The sequence below is a fragment of the Amblyomma maculatum genome, unplaced genomic scaffold, assembly GCF_055883805.1.
Source record: "Amblyomma maculatum isolate TAMU_Amacu unplaced genomic scaffold, ASM5588380v1 scaffold_23, whole genome shotgun sequence".
Classification (NCBI taxonomy): domain Eukaryota; kingdom Metazoa; phylum Arthropoda; class Arachnida; order Ixodida; family Ixodidae; genus Amblyomma; species Amblyomma maculatum.
In genome coordinates, this window is record NW_028146748.1 from 2,985,047 (window position 1) to 3,009,867 (window position 24,821).

A 24,821-nucleotide genomic window follows, 5' to 3' on the forward strand; every position below is an offset into this window, starting at 1 on the left:
CTAATTATTTACATTTGCGTAAATATAATTACCAATTACTTCCACACTGTAAAACCAACCACAATGGCTAGGTAAACTATTATTACTAATTATTTACAGTTGCGAAAATATAATTACTAATTATTACCACACTGTAAAACCAACCACATTGGCTAGATAAACAATTATTACCAATTATTTATAGTTGCATAGTATACTTACTAATTATTACCACACTCTGTAAAACCAACCACATTGGCTACATAAACAATTATTAATAATTATTTACAGTTGCGTAAATAATTATTACTAATTATTGACAGTTGCGTGAATATAATTACTAATTATAACCACACTCTGTAAAACCAACCACAATTGCTAGGTAAACTATTATTACTAATTATTTACAGTTGCGTAAATATAATTACTAATTATTACCACACTGTAAAACCAACCACAATGGCTAGGTAAACTTTTATTACTAATTATTTATAGTTGCATAGTATACTTACTAATTATTACCACACTCTGTAAAACCAACCACATTGGCTACATAAACAATTATTAATAATTATTTACAGTTGCGTAAATAATTACTACACTCTGTAAAACCAACCACATTGGCTAGGTAAACAATTATTACTAATTATTTACAGTTGCGTAAATATAATTACTAATTATTACCACACTGTAAAACCAACCACAATGGCTAGGTAAACTTTTAATACTAATTATTTACATTTGCGTAAATATAATTACCAATTACTTCCACACTCTGCAAAACCAACCACAATGGCTAGGTAAACTATTATTACTAATTATTTACAGTTGCGAAAATATAATTACTAATTATTACCACACTGTAAAACCAACCACATTGGCTAGATAAACAATTATTACTAATTATTTATAGTTGCATAGTGTACTTACTAATTATTACCACACTCTGTAAAACCAACCACATTGGCTACATAAACAATTATTAATAATTATTTACAGTTGCGTAAATAATTACTACACTTTGTAAAACCAACCACATTGGCTAGGTAAACAATTATTACTAATTATTTACAGTTGCGTAAATATAATTACTAATTATTACCACACTGTAAAACCAACCACAATGGCTAGGTAAACTTTTAATACTAATTATTTACATTTGCGTAAATATAATTACCAATTACTTCCACACTCTGCAAAACCAACCACAATGGCTAGGTAAACTATTATTACTAATTATTTACAGTTGCGAAAATATAATTACTAATTATTACCACACTGTAAAACCAACCACATTGGCTAGATAAACAATTATTACTAATTATTTATAGTTGCATAGTGTACTTACTAATTATTACCACACTCTGTAAAACCAACCACATTGGCTACATAAACAATTATTAATAATTATTTACAGTCGTAAATAATTACTACACTCTTTAAAACCAACCACATTGGCTAGGTAAACAATTATTACTAATTATTGACAGTTGCGTGAATATAATTACTAATTATAACCACACTCTGTAAAACCAACCACAATTGCTAGGTAAACTGTTATTACTAATTATTTACAGTTGCGTAAATATAATTACTAATTATTACCACACTGTAAAACCAACCACAATGGCTAGGTAAACTTTTAATACTAATTATTTACATTTGCGTAAATATAATTACCAATTACTTCCACACTGTAAAACCAACCACAATGGCTAGGTAAACTATTATTACTAATTATTTACAGTTGCGAAAATATAATTACTAATTATTACCACACTGTAAAACCAACCACATTGGCTAGATAAACAATTATTACTAATTATTTATAGTTGCATAGTATACTTACTAATTATTACCACACTCTGTAAAACCAACCACATTGGCTACATAAACAATTATTAATAATTATTTACAGTTGCGTAAATAATTATTACTAATTATTGACAGTTGCGTGAATATAATTACTAATTATAACCACACTCTGTAAAACCAACCACAATTGCTAGGTAAACTATTATTACTAATTATTTACAGTTGCGTAAATATAATTACTAATTATTAACACACTGTAAAACCAACCACAATGGCTAGGTAAACTTTTATTACTAATTATTTATAGTTGCATAGTATACTTACTAATTATTACCACACTCTGTAAAACCAACCACATTGGCTACATAAACAATTATTAATAATTATTTACAGTTGCGTAAATAATTACTACACTCTGTAAAACCAACCACATTGGCTAGGTAAACAATTATTACTAATTATTTACAGTTGCGTAAATATAATTACTAATTATTACCACACTGTAAAACCAACCACAATGGCTAGGTAAACTTTTAATACTAATTATTTACATTTGCGTAAATATAATTACCAATTACTTCCACACTCTGCAAAACCAACCACAATGGCTAGGTAAACTATTACTAATTATTTACAGTTGCGAAAATATAATTACTAATTATTACCACACTGTAAAACCAACCACATTGGCTAGATAAACAATTATTACTAATTATTTATAGTTGCATAGTATACTTACTAATTATTACCACACTCTGTAAAACCAACCACATTGGCTACATAAACAATTATTAATAATTATTTACAGTTGCGTAAATAATTACTACACTCTGTAAAACCAACCACATTGGCTAGGTAAACAATTATTACTAATTATTTACAGTTGCGTAAATATAATTACTAATTATTACCACACTGTAAAACCAACCACAATGGCTAGGAAAACTTTTAATACTAATTATTTACATTTGCGTAAATATAATTACCAATTACTTCCACACTCTGCAAAACCAACCACAATGGCTAGGTAAACTATTATTACTAATTATTTACAGTTGCGAAAATATAATTACTAATTATTACCACACTGTAAAACCAACCACATTGGCTAGATAAACAATTATTACTAATTATTTATAGTTGCATAGTGTACTTACTAATTATTACCACACTCTGTAAAACCAACCACATTGGCTACATAAACAATTATTAATAATTATTTACAGTTGCGTAAATAATTACTACACTTTGTAAAACCAACCACATTGGCTAGGTAAACAATTATTACTAATTATTTACAGTTGCGTAAATATAATTACTAATTATTACCACACTGTAAAACCAACCACAATGGCTAGGTAAACTTTTAATACTAATTATTTACATTTGCGTAAATATAATTACCAATTACTTCCACACTCTGCAAAACCAACCACAATGGCTAGGTAAACTATTATTACTAATTATTTACAGTTGCGAAAATATAATTACTAATTATTACCACACTGTAAAACCAACCACATTGGCTAGATAAACAATTATTACTAATTATTTATAGTTGCATAGTGTACTTACTAATTATTACCACACTCTGTAAAACCAACCACATTGGCTACATAAACAATTATTAATAATTATTTACAGTCGTAAATAATTACTACACTCTTTAAAACCAACCACATTGGCTAGGTAAACAATTATTACTAATTATTGACAGTTGCGTGAATATAATTACTAATTATAACCACACTCTGTAAAACCAACCACAATTGCTAGGTAAACTGTTATTACTAATTATTTACAGTTGCGTAAATATAATTACTAATTATTACCACACTGTAAAACCAACCACAATGGCTAGGTAAACTTTTAATACTAATTATTTACATTTGCGTAAATATAATTACCAATTACTTCCACACTGTAAAACCAACCACAATGGCTAGGTAAACTATTATTACTAATTATTTACAGTTGCGAAAATATAATTACTAATTATTACCACACTGTAAAACCAACCACATTGGCTAGATAAACAATTATTACTAATTATTTATAGTTGCATAGTATACTTACTAATTATTACCACACTCTGTAAAACCAACCACATTGGCTACATAAACAATTATTAATAATTATTTACAGTTGCGTAAATAATTATTACTAATTATTGACAGTTGCGTGAATATAATTACTAATTATAACCACACTCTGTAAAACCAACCACAATTGCTAGGTAAACTATTATTACTAATTATTTACAGTTGCGTAAATATAATTACTAATTATTACCACACTGTAAAACCAACCACAATGGCTAGGTAAACTTTTATTACTAATTATTTATAGTTGCATAGTATACTTACTAATTATTACCACACTCTGTAAAACCAACCACATTGGCTACATAAACAATTATTAATAATTATTTACAGTTGCGTAAATAATTACTACACTCTGTAAAACCAACCACATTGGCTAGGTAAACAATTATTACTAATTATTTACAGTTGCGTAAATATAATTACTAATTATTACCACACTGTAAAACCAACCACAATGGCTAGGTAAACTTTTAATACTAATTATTTACATTTGCGTAAATATAATTACCAATTACTTCCACACTCTGCAAAACCAACCACAATGGCTAGGTAAACTATTATTACTAATTATTTACAGTTGCGAAAATATAATTACTAATTATTACCACACTGTAAAACCAACCACATTGGCTAGATAAACAATTATTACTAATTATTTATAGTTGCATAGTGTACTTACTAATTATTACCACACTCTGTAAAACCAACCACATTGGCTACATAAACAATTATTAATAATTATTTACAGTTGCGTAAATAATTACTACACTTTGTAAAACCAACCACATTGGCTAGGTAAACAATTATTACTAATTATTTACAGTTGCGTAAATATAATTACTAATTATTACCACACTGTAAAACCAACCACAATGGCTAGGTAAACTTTTAATACTAATTATTTACATTTGCGTAAATATAATTACCAATTACTTCCACACTCTGCAAAACCAACCACAATGGCTAGGTAAACTATTATTACTAATTATTTACAGTTGCGAAAATATAATTACTAATTATTACCACACTGTAAAACCAACCACATTGGCTAGATAAACAATTATTACTAATTATTTATAGTTGCATAGTGTACTTACTAATTATTACCACACTCTGTAAAACCAACCACATTGGCTACATAAACAATTATTAATAATTATTTACAGTCGTAAATAATTACTACACTCTTTAAAACCAACCACATTGGCTAGGTAAACAATTATTACTAATTATTGACAGTTGCGTGAATATAATTACTAATTATAACCACACTCTGTAAAACCAACCACAATTGCTAGGTAAACTGTTATTACTAATTATTTACAGTTGCGTAAATATAATTACTAATTATTACCACACTGTAAAACCAACCACAATGGCTAGGTAAACTTTTAATACTAATTATTTACATTTGCGTAAATATAATTACCAATTACTTCCACACTGTAAAACCAACCACAATGGCTAGGTAAACTATTATTACTAATTATTTACAGTTGCGAAAATATAATTACTAATTATTACCACACTGTAAAACCAACCACATTGGCTAGATAAACAATTATTACTAATTATTTATAGTTGCATAGTATACTTACTAATTATTACCACACTCTGTAAAACCAACCACATTGGCTACATAAACAATTATTAATAATTATTTACAGTTGCGTAAATAATTATTACTAATTATTGACAGTTGCGTGAATATAATTACTAATTATAACCACACTCTGTAAAACCAACCACAATTGCTAGGTAAACTATTATTACTAATTATTTACAGTTGCGTAAATATAATTACTAATTATTAACACACTGTAAAACCAACCACAATGGCTAGGTAAACTTTTATTACTAATTATTTATAGTTGCATAGTATACTTACTAATTATTACCACACTCTGTAAAACCAACCACATTGGCTACATAAACAATTATTAATAATTATTTACAGTTGCGTAAATAATTACTACACTCTGTAAAACCAACCACATTGGCTAGGTAAACAATTATTACTAATTATTTACAGTTGCGTAAATATAATTACTAATTATTACCACACTGTAAAACCAACCACAATGGCTAGGTAAACTTTTAATACTAATTATTTACATTTGCGTAAATATAATTACCAATTACTTCCACACTCTGCAAAACCAACCACAATGGCTAGGTAAACTATTACTAATTATTTACAGTTGCGAAAATATAATTACTAATTATTACCACACTGTAAAACCAACCACATTGGCTAGATAAACAATTATTACTAATTATTTATAGTTGCATAGTATACTTACTAATTATTACCACACTCTGTAAAACCAACCACATTGGCTACATAAACAATAATTAATAATTATTTACAGTTGCGTAAATAATTACTACACTCTGTAAAACCAACCACATTGGCTAGGTAAACAATTATTACTAATTATTTACAGTTGCGTAAATATAATTACTAATTATTACCACACTGTAAAACCAACCACAATGGCTAGGAAAACTTTTAATACTAATTATTTACATTTGCGTAAATATAATTACCAATTACTTCCACACTCTGCAAAACCAACCACAATGGCTAGGTAAACTATTATTACTAATTATTTACAGTTGCGAAAATATAATTACTAATTATTACCACACTGTAAAACCAACCACATTGGCTAGATAAACAATTATTACTAATTATTTATAGTTGCATAGTGTACTTACTAATTATTACCACACTCTGTAAAACCAACCACATTGGCTACATAAACAATTATTAATAATTATTTACAGTTGCGTAAATAATTACTACACTTTGTAAAACCAACCACATTGGCTAGGTAAACAATTATTACTAATTATTTACAGTTGCGTAAATATAATTACTAATTATTACCACACTGTAAAACCAACCACAATGGCTAGGTAAACTTTTAATACTAATTATTTACATTTGCGTAAATATAATTACCAATTACTTCCACACTCTGCAAAACCAACCACAATGGCTAGGTAAACTATTATTACTAATTATTTACAGTTGCGAAAATATAATTACTAATTATTACCACACTGTAAAACCAACCACATTGGCTAGATAAACAATTATTACTAATTATTTATAGTTGCATAGTGTACTTACTAATTATTACCACACTCTGTAAAACCAACCACATTGGCTACATAAACAATTATTAATAATTATTTACAGTCGTAAATAATTACTACACTCTTTAAAACCAACCACATTGGCTAGGTAAACAATTATTACTAATTATTGACAGTTGCGTGAATATAATTACTAATTATAACCACACTCTGTAAAACCAACCACAATTGCGAGGTAAACTGTTATTACTAATTATTTACAGTTGCGTAAATATAATTACTAATTATTACCACACTGTAAAACCAACCACAATGGCTAGGTAAACTTTTAATACTAATTATTTACATTTGCGTAAATATAATTACCAATTACTTCCACACTGTAAAACCAACCACAATGGCTAGGTAAACTATTATTACTAATTATTTACAGTTGCGAAAATATAATTACTAATTATTACCACACTGTAAAACCAACCACATTGGCTAGATAAACAATTATTACCAATTATTTATAGTTGCATAGTATACTTACTAATTATTACCACACTCTGTAAAACCAACCACATTGGCTACATAAACAATTATTAATAATTATTTACAGTTGCGTAAATAATTATTACTAATTATTGACAGTTGCGTGAATATAATTACTAATTATAACCACACTCTGTAAAACCAACCACAATTGCTAGGTAAACTATTATTACTAATTATTTACAGTTGCGTAAATATAATTACTAATTATTACCACACTGTAAAACCAACCACAATGGCTAGGTAAACTTTTATTACTAATTATTTATAGTTGCATAGTATACTTACTAATTATTACCACACTCTGTAAAACCAACCACATTGGCTACATAAACAATTATTAATAATTATTTACAGTTGCGTAAATAATTACTACACTCTGTAAAACCAACCACATTGGCTAGGTAAACAATTATTACTAATTATTTACAGTTGCGTAAATATAATTACTAATTATTACCACACTGTAAAACCAACCACAATGGCTAGGTAAACTTTTAATACTAATTATTTACATTTGCGTAAATATAATTACCAATTACTTCCACACTCTGCAAAACCAACCACAATGGCTAGGTAAACTATTATTACTAATTATTTACAGTTGCGAAAATATAATTACTAATTATTACCACACTGTAAAACCAACCACATTGGCTAGATAAACAATTATTACTAATTATTTATAGTTGCATAGTGTACTTACTAATTATTACCACACTCTGTAAAACCAACCACATTGGCTACATAAACAATTATTAATAATTATTTACAGTTGCGTAAATAATTACTACACTTTGTAAAACCAACCACATTGGCTAGGTAAACAATTATTACTAATTATTTACAGTTGCGTAAATATAATTACTAATTATTACCACACTGTAAAACCAACCACAATGGCTAGGTAAACTTTTAATACTAATTATTTACATTTGCGTAAATATAATTACCAATTACTTCCACACTCTGCAAAACCAACCACAATGGCTAGGTAAACTATTATTACTAATTATTTACAGTTGCGAAAATATAATTACTAATTATTACCACACTGTAAAACCAACCACATTGGCTAGATAAACAATTATTACTAATTATTTATAGTTGCATAGTGTACTTACTAATTATTACCACACTCTGTAAAACCAACCACATTGGCTACATAAACAATTATTAATAATTATTTACAGTCGTAAATAATTACTACACTCTTTAAAACCAACCACATTGGCTAGGTAAACAATTATTACTAATTATTGACAGTTGCGTGAATATAATTACTAATTATAACCACACTCTGTAAAACCAACCACAATTGCTAGGTAAACTGTTATTACTAATTATTTACAGTTGCGTAAATATAATTACTAATTGTTACCACACTGTAAAACCAACCACAATGGCTAGGTAAACTTTTAATACTAATTATTTACATTTGCGTAAATATAATTACCAATTACTTCCACACTGTAAAACCAACCACAATGGCTAGGTAAACTATTATTACTAATTATTTACAGTTGCGAAAATATAATTACTAATTATTACCACACTGTAAAACCAACCACATTGGCTAGATAAACAATTATTACTAATTATTTATAGTTGCATAGTATACTTACTAATTATTACCACACTCTGTAAAACCAACCACATTGGCTACATAAACAATTATTAATAATTATTTACAGTTGCGTAAATAATTATTACTAATTATTGACAGTTGCGTGAATATAATTACTAATTATAACCACACTCTGTAAAACCAACCACAATTGCTAGGTAAACTATTATTACTAATTATTTACAGTTGCGTAAATATAATTACTAATTATTACCACACTGTAAAACCAACCACAATGGCTAGGTAAACTTTTATTACTAATTATTTATAGTTGCATAGTATACTTACTAATTATTACCACACTCTGTAAAACCAACCACATTGGCTACATAAACAATTATTAATAATTATTTACAGTTGCGTAAATAATTACTACACTCTGTAAAACCAACCACATTGGCTAGGTAAACAATTATTACTAATTATTTACAGTTGCGTAAATATAATTACTAATTATTACCACACTGTAAAACCAACCACAATGGCTAGGTAAACTTTTAATACTAATTATTTACATTTGCGTAAATATAATTACCAATTACTTCCACACTCTGCAAAACCAACCACAATGGCTAGGTAAACTATTATTACTAATTATTTACAGTTGCGAAAATATAATTACTAATTATTACCACACTGTAAAACCAACCACATTGGCTAGATAAACAATTATTACTAATTATTTATAGTTGCATAGTATACTTACTAATTATTACCACACTCTGTAAAACCAACCACATTGGCTACATAAACAATTATTAATAATTATTTACAGTTGCGTAAATAATTATTACTAATTATTGACAGTTGCGTGAATATAATTACTAATTATAACCACACTCTGTAAAACCAACCACAATTGCTAGGTAAACTATTATTACTAATTATTTACAGTTGCGTAAATATAATTACTAATTATTACCACACTGTAAAACCAACCACAATGGCTAGGTAAACTTTTATTACTAATTATTTATAGTTGCATAGTATACTTACTAATTATTACCACACTCTGTAAAACCAACCACATTGGCTACATAAACAATTATTAATAATTATTTACAGTTGCGTAAATAATTACTACACTCTGTAAAACCAACCACATAACAGTAAAAGTCGGAAAAAAAAGTCGGAAAAAAAAGTCGGAAAAAAAAGTCGGAAAAAAAAGTCGGAAAAAAAAGTCGGAAAAAAAAGTCGGAAAAAAAAGTCGGAAAAAAAAGTCGGAAAAAAAAAGTCCAAAAATTTCTAGAACAAAACAAAGCAGTTTTTCTGTTTTTTTTCAATTGTGCCTTCTCCCCCCAAAAGGGGGAGATGCTGGGCCGGTCCCGGAAGTAGTGCAGTACCGGGTCGACCCGTGGCGGAGTTGGAGCAAGCCCCGAACACTCCGCCGCGCTACAAAAATCAGTTTAATATCATGGGTACAATTAGAACCCGTAACAGATATTAAGCTGTTAAGAACAGATACTACACTTTGATCTTAGCCAAAAGGCCGAGAAGCGATAAATTGACAAGGAACTGCAGTTCGATCCCATCAAAAATGTATGCCCAAGTGGTGCCACTTATCGGTTGTTGCAGAAACAGCGTCGGTCCACCGTTTTTTGTTTGTAGCACTTGAGCTATGGTTTACCAAATCTCGACACATCCCTTGAAGGGGATTCTTAATCAAACCATTCTTTATTGCCTCAAATAATGGACTCACATGCAATGACATGCGGAAAAAGTAACCCAAGGTGTCACTGCATGCACGAGGCGCCCAACAATGCAATAAGACAGGCATTGAGAGGATTGCTGTGTTAGGCACATGGATAGCAGTGAGCTCGAATGAAAAAAGTTAGTTGGCCTCATCTTTGAGTTGTGATTGTCCTCCCCCAAAAACCGTGAGTCGCTTAGCTAGTCCCGGAAGTAGTGCAGTACCGGGTAGACCCGTGGCAGAGGTACAGCAAGCCCAGAATGCTCTGCCGCATTACAAAAAATAGTATAATATCAGGGTTACAAATTACAACTGGCAACTGATATCAAGCTGTTAAAACAGTGTTTTCCAGAAATGTTTTGTACATTTGCAAGCAATGCTTTATTGCAGATACCTACTGCTATTAAGGCAAAAGCCTTTATTGCCTCATAGTTGTCGTTAGCAAAAGTGTCACATTTTTGCCACAGCACTTATTGGTCGCGAAGGGAAGACGTCGTGGAGGTGTCGACCAATCACAGAGCAACACCACAGTATGTGCAAATGCATAGCTTATATGTCCATATGTCAATCAATGAGCAGTTACTAATTAAAAAGGAAATAAATAAGTAAATAATTATTTATATGCTATGTCCTGGTTATTGCACTAATTACTCAATATTGGCTAGGTAAACAATTATTACTAATTATTTACAGTTGCGAAAATATAATTACTAATTATTACCACACTGTAAAACCAACCACATTGGCTAGATAAACAATTATTACTAATTATTTATAGTTGCATAGTATACCTACTAATTATTACCACACTCTGTAAAACCAACCACATTGGCTACATAAACAATTATTAATAATTATTTACAGTTGCGTAAATAATTACTACACTCTGTAAAACCAACCACATTGGCTAGGTAAACAATTATTACTAATTATTTACAGTTACGTAAATATAATTACTAATTATTACCACACTGTAAAACCAACCACAATGGCTAGGTAAACTTTTAATACTAATTATTTACATTTGCGTAAATATAATTACCAATTACTTCCACACTCTGCAAAACCAACCACAATGGCTAGGTAAACTATTACTAATTATTTACAGTTGCGAAAATATAATTACTAATTATTACCACACTGTAAAACCAACCACATTGGCTAGATAAACAATTATTACTAATTATTTATAGTTGCATAGTATACTTACTAATTATTACCACACTCTGTAAAACCAACCACATTGGCTACATAAACAATTATTAATAATTATTTACAGTTGCGTAAATAATTACTACACTCTGTAAAACCAACCACATTGGCTAGGTAAACAATTATTACTAATTATTTACAGTTGCGTAAATATAATTACTAATTATTACCACACTGTAAAACCAACCACAATGGCTAGGAAAACTTTTAATACTAATTATTTACATTTGCGTAAATATAATTACCAATTACTTCCACACTCTGCAAAACCAACCACAATGGCTAGGTAAACTATTATTACTAATTATTTACAGTTGCGAAAATATAATTACTAATTATTACCACACTGTAAAACCAACCACATTGGCTAGATAAACAATTATTACTAATTATTTATAGTTGCATAGTGTACTTACTAATTATTACCACACTCTGTAAAACCAACCACATTGGCTACATAAACAATTATTAATAATTATTTACAGTTGCGTAAATAATTACTACACTTTGTAAAACCAACCACATTGGCTAGGTAAACAATTATTACTAATTATTTACAGTTGCGTAAATATAATTACTAATTATTACCACACTGTAAAACCAACCACAATGGCTAGGTAAACTTTTAATACTAATTATTTACATTTGCGTAAATATAATTACCAATTACTTCCACACTCTGCAAAACCAACCACAATGGCTAGGTAAACTATTATTACTAATTATTTACAGTTGCGAAAATATAATTACTAATTATTACCACACTGTAAAACCAACCACATTGGCTAGATAAACAATTATTACTAATTATTTATAGTTGCATAGTGTACTTACTAATTATTACCACACTCTGTAAAACCAACCACATTGGCTACATAAACAATTATTAATAATTATTTACAGTCGTAAATAATTACTACACTCTTTAAAACCAACCACATTGGCTAGGTAAACAATTATTACTAATTATTGACAGTTGCGTGAATATAATTACTAATTATAACCACACTCTGTAAAACCAACCACAATTGCTAGGTAAACTGTTATTACTAATTATTTACAGTTGCGTAAATATAATTACTAATTATTACCACACTGTAAAACCAACCACAATGGCTAGGTAAACTTTTAATAATAATTATTTACATTTGCGTAAATATAATTACCAATTACTTCCACACTGTAAAACCAACCACAATGGCTAGGTAAACTATTATTACTAATTATTTACAGTTGCGAAAATATAATTACTAATTATTACCACACTGTAAAACCAACCACATTGGCTAGATAAACAATTATTACTAATTATTTATAGTTGCATAGTATACTTACTAATTATTACCACACTCTGTAAAACCAACCACATTGGCTACATAAACAATTATTAATAATTATTTACAGTTGCGTAAATAATTATTACTAATTATTGACAGTTGCGTGAATATAATTACTAATTATAACCACACTCTGTAAAACCAACCACAATTGCTAGGTAAACTATTATTACTAATTATTTACAGTTGCGTAAATATAATTACTAATTATTAACACACTGTAAAACCAACCACAATGGCTAGGTAAACTTTTATTACTAATTATTTATAGTTGCATAGTATACTTACTAATTATTACCACACTCTGTAAAACCAACCACATTGGCTACATAAACAATTATTAATAATTATTTACAGTTGCGTAAATAATTACTACACTCTGTAAAACCAACCACATTGGCTAGGTAAACAATTATTACTAATTATTTACAGTTGCGTAAATATAATTACTAATTATTACCACACTGTAAAACCAACCACAATGGCTAGGTAAACTTTTAATACTAATTATTTACATTTGCGTAAATATAATTACCAATTACTTCCACACTCTGCAAAACCAACCACAATGGCTAGGTAAACTATTACTAATTATTTACAGTTGCGAAAATATAATTACTAATTATTACCACACTGTAAAACCAACCACATTGGCTAGATAAACAATTATTACTAATTATTTATAGTTGCATAGTATACTTACTAATTATTACCACACTCTGTAAAACCAACCACATTGGCTACATAAACAATTATTAATAATTATTTACAGTTGCGTAAATAATTACTACACTCTGTAAAACCAACCACATTGGCTAGGTAAACAATTATTACTAATTATTTACAGTTGCGTAAATATAATTACTAATTATTACCACACTGTAAAACCAACCACAATGGCTAGGTAAACTTTTAATACTAATTATTTACATTTGCGTAAATATAATTACCAATTACTTCCACACTCTGCAAAACCAACCACAATGGCTAGGTAAACTATTATTACTAATTATTTACAGTTGCGAAAATATAATTACTAATTATTACCACACTGTAAAACCAACCACATTGGCTAGATAAACAATTATTACTAATTATTTATAGTTGCATAGTGTACTTACTAATTATTACCACACTCTGTAAAACCAACCACATTGGCTACATAAACAATTATTAATAATTATTTACAGTCGTAAATAATTACTACACTCTTTAAAACCAACCACATTGGCTAGGTAAACAATTATTACTAATTATTGACAGTTGCGTGAATATAATTACTAATTATAACCACACTCTGTAAAACCAACCACAATTGCTAGGTAAACTGTTATTACTAATTATTTACAGTTGCGTAAATATAATTACTAATTATTACCACACTGTAAAACCAACCACAATGGCTAGGTAAACTTTTAATAAATAAATAAATTGGTTCACAGGAAGGGAAAGGCGCAGTAACTGTCACACTTGCTCTGTGGACACCCGAACCGCGCCGTAAGGGAAGGGAGGAAGGTGGGAATGAAAGTGGAAAGAGAGAAAGAGGAGCCATTTGCGTAAATATAATTACCAATTACTTCCACACTGTAAAACCAACCACAATGGCTAGGTAAACTATTATTACTAATTATTTACAGTTGCGAAAATATAATTACTAATTATTACCACACTGTAAAACCAACCACATTGGCTAGATAAACAATTATTACTAATTATTTATAGTTGCATAGTATACTTACTAATTATTACCACACTCTGTAAAACCAACCACATTGGCTACATAAACAATTATTAATAATTATTTACAGTTGCATAAATAATTATTACTAATTATTGACAGTTGCGTGAATATAATTACTAATTATAACCACACTCTGTAAAACCAACCACAATTGCTAGGTAAACTATTATTACTAATTATTTACAGTTGCGTAAATATAATTACTAATTATTACCACACTGTAAAACCAACCACAATGGCTAGGTAAACTTTTATTACTAATTATTTATAGTTGCATAGTATACTTACTAATTATTACCACACTCTGTAAAACCAACCACATTGGCTACATAAACAATTATTAATAATTATTTACAGTTGCATAAATAATTATTACTAATTATTGACAGTTGCGTGAATATAATTACTAATTATAACCACACTCTGTAAAACCAACCACAATTGCTAGGTAAACTGTTATTACTAATTATTTACAGTTGCGTAAATATAATTACTAATTATTACCACACTGTAAAACCAACCACAATGGCTAGGTAAACTTTTAATACTAATTATTTACATTTGCGTAAATATAATTACCAATTACTTCCACACTGTAAAACCAACCACAATGGCTAGGTAAACTATTATTACTAATTATTTACAGTTGCGAAAATATAATTACTAATTATTACCACACTGTAAAACCAACCACATTGGCTAGATAAACAATTATTACTAATTATTTATAGTTGCATAGTATACTTACTAATTATTACCACACTCTGTAAAACCAACCACATTGGCTACATAAACAATTATTAATAATTATTTACAGTTGCGTAAATAATTATTACTAATTATTGACAGTTGCGTGAATATAATTACTAATTATAACCACACTCTGTAAAACCAACCACAATTGCTAGGTAAACTATTATTACTAATTATTTACAGTTGCGTAAATATAATTACTAATTATTACCACACTGTAAAACCAACCACATTGGCTAGATAAACAATTATTACTAATTATTTATAGTTGCATAGTATACTTACTAATTATTACCACACTCTGTAAAACCAACCACATTGGCTACATAAACAATTATTAATAATTATTTACAGTTGCGTAAATAATTACTACACTCTGTAAAACCAACCACATTGGCTAGGTAAACAATTATTACTAATTATTTACAGTTACGTAAATATAATTACTAATTATTACCACACTGTAAAACCAACCACAATGGCTAGGTAAACTTTGATCTTAGCCAAAAGGCCGAGAAGCGATAAATTGACAAGGAACTGCAGTTCGATCCCATCAAAAATGTATGCCCAAGTGGTGCCACTTATCGGTTGTTGCAGAAACAGCGTCGGTCCACCGTTTTTTGTTTGTAGCACTTGAGCTATGGTTTACCAAATCTCGACACATCCCTTGAAGGGGATTCTTAATCAAACCATTCTTTATTGCCTCAAATAATGGACTCACATGCAATGACATGCGGAAAAAGTAACCCAAGGTGTCACTGCATGCACGAGGCGCCCAACAATGCAATAAGACAGGCATTGAGAGGATTGCTGTGTTAGGCACATGGATAGCAGTGAGCTCGAATGAAAAAAGTTAGTTGGCCTCATCTTTGAGTTGTGATTGTCCTCCCCCAAAAACCGTGAGTCGCTTAGCTAGTCCCGGAAGTAGTGCAGTACCGGGTAGACCCGTGGCAGAGGTACAGCAAGCCCAGAATGCTCTGCCGCATTACAAAAAATAGTATAATATCAGGGTTACAAATTACAACTGGCAACTGATATCAAGCTGTTAAAACAGTGTTTTCCAGAAATGTTTTGTACATTTGCAAGCAATGCTTTATTGCAGATACCTACTGCTATTAAGGCAAAAGCCTTTATTGCCTCATAGTTGTCGTTAGCAAAAGTGTCACATTTTTGCCACAGCACTTATTGGTCGCGAAGGGAAGACGTCGTGGAGGTGTCGACCAATCACAGAGCAACACCACAGTATGTGCAAATGCATAGCTTATATGTCCATATGTCAATCAATGAGCAGTTACTAATTAAAAAGGAAATAAATAAGTAAATAATTATTTATATGCTATGTCCTGGTTATTGCACTAATTACTCAATATTACTTTTAATACTAATTATTTACATTTGCGTAAATATAATTACCAATTACTTCCACACTCTGCAAAACCAACCACAATGGCTAGGTAAACTATTACTAATTATTTACAGTTGCGAAAATATAATTACTAATTATTACCACACTGTAAAACCAACCACATTGGCTAGATAAACAATTATTACTAATTATTTATAGTTGCATAGTATACTTACTAATTATTACCACACTCTGTAAAACCAACCACATTGGCTACATAAACAATTATTAATAATTATTTACAGTTGCGTAAATAATTACTACACTCTGTAAAACCAACCACATTGGCTAGGTAAACAATTATTACTAATTATTTACAGTTGCGTAAATATAATTACTAATTATTACCACACTGTAAAACCAACCACAATGGCTAGGAAAACTTTTAATACTAATTATTTACATTTGCGTAAATATAATTACCAATTACTTCCACACTCTGCAAAACCAACCACAATGGCTAGGTAAACTATTATTACTAATTATTTACAGTTGCGAAAATATAATTACTAATTATTACCACACTGTAAAACCAACCACATTGGCTAGATAAACAATTATTACTAATTATTTATAGTTGCATAGTGTACTTACTAATTATTACCACACTCTGTAAAACCAACCACATTGGCTACATAAACAATTATTAATAATTATTTACAGTTGCGTAAATAATTACTACACTTTGTAAAACCAACCACATTGGCTAGGTAAACAATTATTACTAATTATTTACAGTTGCGTAAATATAATTACTAATTATTACCACACTGTAAAACCAACCACAATGGCTAGGTAAACTTTTAATACTAATTATTTACATTTGCGTAAATATAATTACCAATTACTTCCACACTCTGCAAAACCAACCACAATGGCTAGGTAAACTATTATTACTAATTATTTACAGTTGCGAAAATATAATTACTAATTATTACCACACTGTAAAACCAACCACATTGGCTAGATAAACAATTATTACTAATTATTTATAGTTGCATAGTGTACTTACTAATTATTACCACACTCTGTAAAACCAACCACATTGGCTACATAAACAATTATTAATAATTATTTACAGTCGTAAATAATTACTACACTCTTTAAAACCAACCACATTGGCTAGGTAAACAATTATTACTAATTATTGACAGTTGCGTGAATATAATTACTAATTATAACCACACTCTGTAAAACCAACCACAATTGCTAGGTAAACTGTTATTACTAATTATTTACAGTTGCGTAAATATAATTACTAATTATTACCACACTGTAAAACCAACCACAATGGCTAGGTAAACTTTTAATACTAATTATTTACATTTGCGTAAATATAATTACCAATTACTTCCACACTGTAAAACCAACCACAATGGCTAGGTAAACTATTATTACTAATTATTTACAGTTGCGAAAATATAATTACTAATTATTACCACACTGTAAAACCAACCACATTGGCTAGATAAACAATTATTACTAATTATTTATAGTTGCATAGTATACTTACTAATTATTACCACACTCTGTAAAACCAACCACATTGGCTACATAAACAATTATTAATAATTATTTACAGTTGCGTAAATAATTATTACTAATTATTGACAGTTGCGTGAATATAATTACTAATTATAACCACACTCTGTAAAACCAACCACAATTGCTAGGTAAACTATTATTACTAATTATTTACAGTTGCGTAAATATAATTACTAATTATTAACACACTGTAAAACCAACCACAATGGCTAGGTAAACTTTTATTACTAATTATTTATAGTTGCATAGTATACTTACTAATTATTACCACACTCTGTAAAACCAACCACATTGGCTACATAAACAATTATTAATAATTATTTACAGTTGCGTAAATAATTACTACACTCTGTAAAACCAACCACATTGGCTAGGTAAACAATTATTACTAATTATTTACAGTTGCGTAAATATAATTACTAATTATTACCACACTGTAAAACCAACCACAATGGCTAGGTAAACTTTTAATACTAATTATTTACATTTGCGTAAATATAATTACCAATTACTTCCACACTCTGCAAAACCAACCACAATGGCTAGGTAAACTATTACTAATTATTTACAGTTGCGAAAATATAATTACTAATTATTACCACACTGTAAAACCAACCACATTGGCTAGATAAACAATTATTACTAATTATTTATAGTTGCATAGTATACTTACTAATTATTACCACACTCTGTAAAACCAACCACATTGGCTACATAAACAATAATTAATAATTATTTACAGTTGCGTAAATAATTACTACACTCTGTAAAACCAACCACATTGGCTAGGTAAACAATTATTACTAATTATTTACAGTTGCGTAAATATAATTACTAATTATTACCACACTGTAAAACCAACCACAATGGCTAGGAAAACTTTTAATACTAATTATTTACATTTGCGTAAATATAATTACCAATTACTTCCACACTCTGCAAAACCAACCACAATGGCTAGGTAAACTATTATTACTAATTATTTACAGTTGCGAAAATATAATTACTAATTATTACCACACTGTAAAACCAACCACATTGGCTAGATAAACAATTATTACTAATTATTTATAGTTGCATAGTGTACTTACTAATTATTACCACACTCTGTAAAACCAACCACATTGGCTACATAAACAATTATTAATAATTATTTACAGTTGCGTAAATAATTACTACACTTTGTAAAACCAACCACATTGGCTAGGTAAACAATTATTACTAATTATTTACAGTTGCGTAAATATAATTACTAATTATTACCACACTGTAAAACCAACCACAATGGCTAGGTAAACTTTTAATACTAATTATTTACATTTGCGTAAATATAATTACCAATTACTTCCACACTCTGCAAAACCAACCACAATGGCTAGGTAAACTATTATTACTAATTATTTACAGTTGCGAAAATATAATTACTAATTATTACCACACTGTAAAACCAACCACATTGGCTAGATAAACAATTATTACTAATTATTTATAGTTGCATAGTGTACTTACTAATTATTACCACACTCTGTAAAACCAACCACATTGGCTACATAAACAATTATTAATAATTATTTACAGTCGTAAATAATTACTACACTCTTTAAAACCAACCACATTGGCTAGGTAAACAATTATTACTAATTATTGACAGTTGCGTGAATATAATTACTAATTATAACCACACTCTGTAAAACCAACCACAATTGCGAGGTAAACTGTTATTACTAATTATTTACAGTTGCGTAAATATAATTACTAATTATTACCACACTGTAAAACCAACCACAATGGCTAGGTAAACTTTTAATACTAATTATTTACATTTGCGTAAATATAATTACCAATTACTTCCACACTGTAAAACCAACCACAATGGCTAGGTAAACTATTATTACTAATTATTTACAGTTGCGAAAATATAATTACTAATTATTACCACACTGTAAAACCAACCACATTGGCTAGATAAACAATTATTACCAATTATTTATAGTTGCATAGTATACTTACTAATTATTACCACACTCTGTAAAACCAACCACATTGGCTACATAAACAATTATTAATAATTATTTACAGTTGCGTAAATAATTATTACTAATTATTGACAGTTGCGTGAATATAATTACTAATTATAACCACACTCTGTAAAACCAACCACAATTGCTAGGTAAACTATTATTACTAATTATTTACAGTTGCGTAAATATAATTACTAATTATTACCACACTGTAAAACCAACCACAATGGCTAGGTAAACTTTTATTACTAATTATTTATAGTTGCATAGTATACTTACTAATTATTACCACACTCTGTAAAACCAACCACATTGGCTACATAAACAATTATTAATAATTATTTACAGTTGCGTAAATAATTACTACACTCTGTAAAACCAACCACATTGGCTAGGTAAACAATTATTACTAATTATTTACAGTTGCGTAAATATAATTACTAATTATTACCACACTGTAAAACCAACCACAATGGCTAGGTAAACTTTTAATACTAATTATTTACATTTGCGTAAATATAATTACCAATTACTTCCACACTCTGCAAAACCAACCACAATGGCTAGGTAAACTATTATTACTAATTATTTACAGTTGCGAAAATATAATTACTAATTATTACCACACTGTAAAACCAACCACATTGGCTAGATAAACAATTATTACTAATTATTTATAGTTGCATAGTGTACTTACTAATTATTACCACACTCTGTAAAACCAACCACATTGGCTACATAAACAATTATTAATAATTATTTACAGTTGCGTAAATAATTACTACACTTTGTAAAACCAACCACATTGGCTAGGTAAACAATTATTACTAATTATTTACAGTTGCGTAAATATAATTACTAATTATTACCACACTGTAAAACCAACCACAATGGCTAGGTAAACTTTTAATACTAATTATTTACATTTGCGTAAATATAATTACCAATTACTTCCACACTCTGCAAAACCAACCACAATGGCTAGGTAAACTATTATTACTAATTATTTACAGTTGCGAAAATATAATTACTAATTATTACCACACTGTAAAACCAACCACATTGGCTAGATAAACAATTATTACTAATTATTTATAGTTGCATAGTGTACTTACTAATTATTACCACACTCTGTAAAACCAACCACATTGGCTACATAAACAATTATTAATAATTATTTACAGTCGTAAATAATTACTACACTCTTTAAAACCAACCACATTGGCTAGGTAAACAATTATTACTAATTATTGACAGTTGCGTGAATATAATTACTAATTATAACCACACTCTGTAAAACCAACCACAATTGCTAGGTAAACTGTTATTACTAATTATTTACAGTTGCGTAAATATAATTACTAATTATTACCACACTGTAAAACCAACCACAATGGCTAGGTAAACTTTTAATACTAATTATTTACATTTGCGTAAATATAATTACCAATTACTTCCACACTGTAAAACCAACCACAATGGCTAGGTAAACTATTATTACTAATTATTTACAGTTGCGAAAATATAATTACTAATTATTACCACACTGTAAAACCAACCACATTGGCTAGATAAACAATTATTACTAATTATTTATAGTTGCATAGTATACTTACTAATTATTACCACACTCTGTAAAACCAACCACATTGGCTACATAAACAATTATTAATAATTATTTACAGTTGCGTAAATAATTATTACTAATTATTGACAGTTGCGTGAATATAATTACTAATTATAACCACACTCTGTAAAACCAACCACAATTGCTAGGTAAACTATTATTACTAATTATTTACAGTTGCGTAAATATAATTACTAATTATTAACACACTGTAAAACCAACCACAATGGCTAGGTAAACTTTTATTACTAATTATTTATAGTTGCATAGTATACTTACTAATTATTACCACACTCTGTAAAACCAACCACATTGGCTACATAAACAATTATTAATAATTATTTACAGTTGCGTAAATAATTACTACACTCTGTAAAACCAACCACATTGGCTAGGTAAACAATTATTACTAATTATTTACAGTTGCGTAAATATAATTACTAATTATTACCACACTGTAAAACCAACCACAATGGCTAGGTAAACTTTTAATACTAATTATTTACATTTGCGTAAATATAATTACCAATTACTTCCACACTCTGCAAAACCAACCACAATGGCTAGGTAAACTATTACTAATTATTTACAGTTGCGAAAATATAATTACTAATTATTACCACACTGTAAAACCAACCACATTGGCTAGATAAACAATTATTACTAATTATTTATAGTTGCATAGTATACTTACTAATTATTACCACACTCTGTAAAACCAACCACATTGGCTACATAAACAATAATTAATAATTATTTACAGTTGCGTAAATAATTACTACACTCTGTAAAACCAACCACATTGGCTAGGTAAACAATTATTACTAATTATTTACAGTTGCGTAAATATAATTACTAATTATTACCACACTGTAAAACCAACCACAATGGCTAGGAAAACTTTTAATACTAATTATTTACATTTGCGTAAATATAATTACCAATTACTTCCACACTCTGCAAAACCAACCACAATGGCTAGGTAAACTATTATTACTAATTATTTACAGTTGCGAAAATATAATTACTAATTATTACCACACTGTAAAACCAACCACATTGGCTAGATAAACAATTATTACTAATTATTTATAGTTGCATAGTGTACTTACTAATTATTACCACACTCTGTAAAACCAACCACATTGGCTACATAAACAATTATTAATAATTATTTACAGTTGCGTAAATAATTACTACACTTTGTAAAACCAACCACATTGGCTAGGTAAACAATTATTACTAATTATTTACAGTTGCGTAAATATAATTACTAATTATTACCACACTGTAAAACCAACCACAATGGCTAGGTAAACTTTTAATACTAATTATTTACATTTGCGTAAATATAATTACCAATTACTTCCACACTCTGCAAAACCAACCACAATGGCTAGGTAAACTATTATTACTAATTATTTACAGTTGCGAAAATATAATTACTAATTATTACCACACTGTAAAACCAACCACATTGGCTAGATAAACAATTATTACTAATTATTTATAGTTGCATAGTGTACTTACTAATTATTACCACACTCTGTAAAACCAACCACATTGGCTACATAAACAATTATTAATAATTATTTACAGTCGTAAATAATTACTACACTCTTTAAAACCAACCACATTGGCTAGGTAAACAATTATTACTAATTATTGACAGTTGCGTGAATATAATTACTAATTATAACCACACTCTGTAAAACCAACCACAATTGCGAGGTAAACTGTTATTACTAATTATTTACAGTTGCGTAAATATAATTACTAATTATTACCACACTGTAAAACCAACCACAATGGCTAGGTAAACTTTTAATACTAATTATTTACATTTGCGTAAATATAATTACCAATTACTTCCACACTGTAAAACCAACCACAATGGCTAGGTAAACTATTATTACTAATTATTTACAGTTGCGAAAATATAATTACTAATTATTACCACACTGTAAAACCAACCACATTGGCTAGATAAACAATTATTACCAATTATTTATAGTTGCATAGTATACTTACTAATTATTACCACACTCTGTAAAACCAACCACATTGGCTACATAAACAATTATTAATAATTATTTACAGTTGCGTAAATAATTATTACTAATTATTGACAGTTGCGTGAATATAATTACTAATTATAACCACACTCTGTAAAACCAACCACAATTGCTAGGTAAACTATTATTACTAATTATTTACAGTTGCGTAAATATAATTACTAATTATTACCACACTGTAAAACCAACCACAATGGCTAGGTAAACTTTTATTACTAATTATTTATAGTTGCATAGTATACTTACT

The 24,821-nt window shown here is 28.6% G+C and overlaps 1 non-coding gene and 2 pseudogenes across 1 annotated transcript; all 3 read right to left on the reverse strand.

The window, feature by feature from the left end:
- Positions 1 to 10,477: 10,477 nt before the first annotated feature.
- Positions 10,478 to 10,669, reverse strand: LOC146171329 (U2 spliceosomal RNA). Its single transcript, XR_014702955.1, has one exon. It is a non-coding gene; the product is annotated as a U2 spliceosomal RNA (small nuclear RNA).
- A 379-nt stretch (positions 10,670 to 11,048) lies between these two features.
- On the reverse strand, positions 11,049 to 11,219 carry LOC146171330 (U2 spliceosomal RNA; annotated as a pseudogene).
- A 5,584-nt stretch (positions 11,220 to 16,803) lies between these two features.
- Positions 16,804 to 16,974, reverse strand: LOC146171331 (U2 spliceosomal RNA; annotated as a pseudogene).
- Between the last annotated feature and the right edge of the window lie 7,847 nt (positions 16,975 to 24,821).